We start from the raw sequence: 5,000 nt of genomic DNA on the forward strand, positions 1-5,000 counted from the left end.
TCGGGGGCGCCGGCCCGCGAAGGACCCTTCCCGTCGCGAACGTGAGCGCCACATCGATCGGAAGGCGAGAGAGGAGCGGGCCCCCCCTCCCTCCGGGGGGCGCCGACAGTCGGAGTTCGCATCCCGGCCACCGGGCCTGCACCGGGGGTGCGAGGGGACGACGGGGTCCCCGGAGGAAAAGAGCCGGAAAAGGGGGGGCTCGGGGGGGCCGGGGGCCGCCCCACCTGCCAACGTGCCCCTGTCCCCCCTCACAAGATCGGGTACAACGCGCAGATTGGTCCCCGAGGCTCATCTCTGGTTCTCACAGGTTCCGAAAAACCTGTTCTCAGAAATCTCCTCGCACCCGTCAAAATGAACTAGTCGAAAAATCCAACCGCCAATTTAGGGGGACCAATCTGAAATCCTATCCGACCTCCTGGTTCTCTCGGTCGGCCGAGGGCACTTTTGGCGACCCCATCCGGACTTCCGTGAGACTGCCGGCCATCAGGTCAACCCGTCACTTTGAATGGGGTTGACCTGATGGCCGAGCAGGGACTTAGACATTTTTTCAGCCTTTTCCTCGGGGTTGACCTGGTGTCCCGGGGGGACTTAGACATTTTTTTCAGCCTTTTCCTCCGGGTTGACCTGGTGTCCCGGGGGGACTTAGACATTTTTTCAGCCTTTTCCTCCGGGTTGACCTGGTGTCCCGGGGGGACTTAGACTTTTTTTCAGCCTTTTCCTCCGGGTTGACCTGGTGTCCCGGGGGGACTTAGACTTTTTTTCAGCCTTTTCCTCCGGGTTGACCTGGTGTCCCGGGGGGACTTAGACATTTTTTTCAGCCTTTTCCTCCGGGTTGACCTGGTGTCCCGGGGGGACTTAGACTTTTTTTCAGCCTTTTCCTCCGGGTTGACCTGGTGTCCCGGGGGGACTTAGACTTTTTTTCAGCCTTTTCCTCCGGGTTGACCTGGTGTCCCGGGGGGACTTAGACTTTTTTTCAGCCTTTTCCTCCGGGTTGACCTGGTGTCCCGGGGGGACTTAGACTTTTTTTCAGCCTTTTCCTCCGGGTTGACCTGGTGTCCCGGGGGGACTTAGACATTTTTTTCAGCCTTTTCCTCCGGGTTGACCTGGTGTCCCGGGGGGACTTAGACTTTTTTTCAGCCTTTTCCTCCGGGTTGACCTGGTGTCCCGGGGGGACTTAGACATTTTTTTCAGCCTTTTCCTCCGGGTTGACCTGGTGTCCCGGGGGGACTTAGACATTTTTTTCAGCCTTTTCCTCCGGGCTGACCTGGTGGCCGAGCGTCTCGCCGTCCGCGGCCGGAGCTAGAGATGCCCCCCCCCCCAGGCCAGCCTGCGAAGCCGCGGCCAGGATCGGGCCCCTGGAAGTCTGACTAAAAATTTTCACCGACCCCAAAAACGGTTAGGGGGGGCCTCATAAAGCCTCCGGAGCGAAAAAAAAAAAAACGGAAAAAAGGATCGGGCCCACCCGAGGCAGGGGAGTCAGTAAGGGAAAGGGGACGAGGCGGCCCGGAGCCGGGTGCCCGGAGCCGGGTGCCGGCGGCCAGGATCGGGCCCCTGGAAGTCTGAAAAATTTTTTTCACCGACCCCCAAAGTGGTATTGGGGGGGGCTCATAAAGCCTCCGGAGCGAAAAAAAAAAAAAACGGAAAAAAGGATCGGGCCCACCCGAGGCAGGGGAGTCAGTAAGGGAAAGGGGACGAGGCGGCCCGGAGCCGGGTGCCCGGAGCCGGGTGCCCGCGGCCAGGATCGGGCCCCTGGAAGTCTGAAAAAAATTTTTTCACCGACCCCCAAAGTGGTGTTGGGGGGGGCTCACGAAGCCTCCGGAGCGGAAAAAAAAAAACGGAAAAAAGGATCGGGCCCACCCGAGGCAGCGGAGTCAGTAAGGGAAAGGGGACGAGGCGGCCCGGAGCCGGGTGCCCGGAGCCGGGTGCCCGCGGCCAGGATCGGGCCCCTGGAAGTCTGAAAAAAAAAATTTCACCGACCCCCAAAGGGGTGTTGGGGGGGGGCTCACGAAGCCTCCGGAGCGGAAAAAAAAAAACGGAAAAAAGGATCGGGCCCACCCGAGGCAGGGGAGTCAGTAAGGGAAAGGGGACGAGGCGGACCGGAGCCGAGTGCCTACGGCCATACCGGACGGAAGGCCCCCGATCCCGTCCGATCTCGGAAGGTAAACCGTCCCGGGCCTGGCTAGTACTTGGATGGGTGACCGCCTGGGAATCCCAGGTGCCGTAGGCAGCTTTTCCCGCTGCGAGCCAGCTCTCTCCTTTTCTGGGGAACAAGGGCAGGGTCGCCCTGCCAGGGGCCCTGGGGCTGAAGTCCCTGCCGGCCACCAGGTCAACCCGGAGCCTGCCCCTCTGCGGCCAGCAGGTCAACCCCATACCGGCAGGGGGTTGACCTGGTGGCCGGGAAGCAGAGCGGCCAGCAGGTCAACCCCATACATTCAGCGGGTTGACCTGGTGGACGGGAAGGAAAGCGGCCAGCAGGTCAACCCCATACTTTCAGCGGGTTGACCTGGTGGCCGGGAAGGAAAGCGGCCAGCAGGTCAACCCCATACATTCAGCGGGTTGACCTGGTGGCCGGGAAGGAAAGCGGCCAGCAGGTCAACCCCATACATTCAGCGGGTTGACCTGGTGGCCGGGAAGGAAAGCGGCCAGCAGGTCAACCCCATACATTCAGCGGGTTGACCTGGTGGCCGGGAAGGAAAGCGGCCAGCAGGTCAACCCCATACATTCAGCGGGTTGACCTGGTGGCCGGGAAGGAAAGCGGCCAGCAGGTCAACCCCATACATTCAGCGGGTTGACCTGGTGGCCCGAAAGCAAACCGGCCACCAGGTCAACCCGGAGCCTGCCCCCGCGGGCAGGGGCCAAGCGGACCCCCCTCCGCCCGGGCTTGCCCTGCTCCGAGCCGGGGCTTAATCCCCGTCCGGCCACCAGGTCAACCCGGAGCCTGCCCCTCTGCGGCCAGCAGGTCAACCCCATGCCGGCAGCGGGTTGACCTGGTGGCCGGGAAGGAAAGCGGCCACCAGGTCAACCCCATACTTTCAGCGGGTTGACCTGGTGGCCGGGAAGGAAAGCGGCCACCAGGTCAACCCCATACTTTCAGCGGGTTGACCTGGTGGCCGGGAAGGAAAGCGGCCAGCAGGTCAACCCCATACATTCAGCGGGTTGACCTGGTGGCCGGGAAGGAAAGCGGCCAGCAGGTCAACCCCATACATTCAGCGGGTTGACCTGGTGGCCGGGAAGGAAAGCGGCCAGCAGGTCAACCCCATACATTCAGCGGGTTGACCTGGTGGCCGGGAAGGAAAGCGGCCAGCAGGTCAACCCCATACATTCAGCGGGTTGACCTGGTGGCCGGGAAGAAAAGCGGCCAGCAGGTCAACCCCATACATTCAGCGGGTTGACCTGGTGGCCGGGAAGGAAAGCGGCCAGCAGGTCAACCCCATACATTCAGCGGGTTGACCTGGTGGCCGGGAAGGAAAGCGGCCAGCAGGTCAACCCCATACATTCAGCGGGTTGACCTGGTGGCCGGGAAGAAAAGCGGCCAGCAGGTCAACCCCATACATTCAGCGGGTTGACCTGGTGGCCGGGAAGGAAAGCGGCCAGCAGGTCAACCCCATACATTCAGCGGGTTGACCTGGTGGCCGGGAAGGAAAGCGGCCACCAGGTCAACCCCATACAGGCAGCGGGTTGACCTGGTGGCCCGAAAGCAAACCGGCCACCAGGTCAACCCGGAGCCTGCCCCCGCGGGCAGGGGCCGGCATACCCCCGTCCGTCCGGGGTCGCCCTGCCCCGGGCTCCGGGCTTAAGTCCCGAGCGGCCACCAGGTCAACCCGGAGCCTGCCCCCGCGGGCAGGGGCCGGCGGACCCCCGTCCGTCCGGGGTCGCCCTGCCCCGGGCTCCGGGCTTATTCCCCGTCCGGCCACCAGGTCAACCCGGAGCCTGCCCCCGCGGGCAGGGGCCAGGCGGAGCCCCGTCCGTCCGGGGTCGCCCTGCCCCGGGCTCCGGGCTTAAGTCCCGAGCGGCCACCAGGTCAACCCGGAGCCAGCCCCCGCGGGCAGGGGCCGGCGGAGCCCCGTCCGTCCGGGGTCGCCCTGCCCCGGGCTCCGGGCTTAATTCCCGTCCGGCCACCAGGTCAACCCGGAGCCTGCCCCCGCGGGCAGGGGCCAGGCGGACCCCCGTCTGTCCGGGGTCGCCCTGCCCCGGGCTCCGGGCTTAATTCTCCTCCGGCCACCAGGTCAACCCGGAGCCTGCCCCCGCGGGCAGGGGCCAGGCGGACCCCCGTCCGTCCGGGGTCGCCCTGCCCCGGGCTCCGGGCTTAATTCTCCTCCGGCCACCAGGTCAACCCGGAGCCTGCCCCCGCGGGCAGGGGCCGGCGGAGCCCCGTCCGTCCGGGGTCGCCCTGCCCCGGGCTCCGGGCTTAATTCCCGTCCGGCCACCAGGTCAACCCGGAGCCTGCCCCCGCGGGCAGGGGCCAGGCGGACCCCCGTCTGTCCGGGGTCGCCCTGCCCCGGGCTCCGGGCTAAATTCTCCTCCGGCCACCAGGTCAACCCGGAGCCTGCCCCCGCGGGCAGGGGCCAGGCGGACCCCCGTCCGTCCGGGGTCGCCCTGCCCCGGGCTCCGGGCTTAATTCTCCTCCGGCCACCAGGTCAACCCGGAGCCTGCCCCCGCGGGCAGGGGCCGGCATACCCCCGTCCGTCCGGGGTCGCCCTGCCCCGGGCTCCGGGCTTAATTCCCGTCCGGCCACCAGGTCAACCCGGAGCCTGCCCCCGCGGGCAGGGGCCAGGCGGACCCCCGTCCGTCCGGGGTCGCCCTGCCCCGGGCTCCGGGCTTAATTCTCCTCCGGCCACCAGGTCAACCCGGAGCCTGCCCCCGCGGGCAGGGGCCGGCATACCCCCGTCCGTCCGGGGTCGCCCTGCCCCGGGCTCCGGGCTTAATTCCCGTCCGGCCACCAGGTCAACCCGGAGCCTGCCCCCGCGGGCAGGGGCCAGGCGGACCCCCGTCCGTCCGGG

The 5,000-nt window shown here is 66.3% G+C and overlaps 1 non-coding gene across 1 annotated transcript; it reads left to right on the top strand.

Moving 5' to 3' along the window:
- The first annotated feature begins 2,108 nt into the window (after positions 1-2,108).
- Positions 2,109-2,227, top strand: LOC141979829 (5S ribosomal RNA). Its single transcript, XR_012637219.1, has one exon. It is a non-coding gene; the product is annotated as a 5S ribosomal RNA (ribosomal RNA).
- Positions 2,228-5,000: the final 2,773 nt, after the last annotated feature.

The sequence above is a fragment of the Natator depressus genome, chromosome 28, assembly GCF_965152275.1.
Source record: "Natator depressus isolate rNatDep1 chromosome 28, rNatDep2.hap1, whole genome shotgun sequence".
In the NCBI taxonomy this organism is placed as follows: domain Eukaryota; kingdom Metazoa; phylum Chordata; order Testudines; family Cheloniidae; genus Natator; species Natator depressus.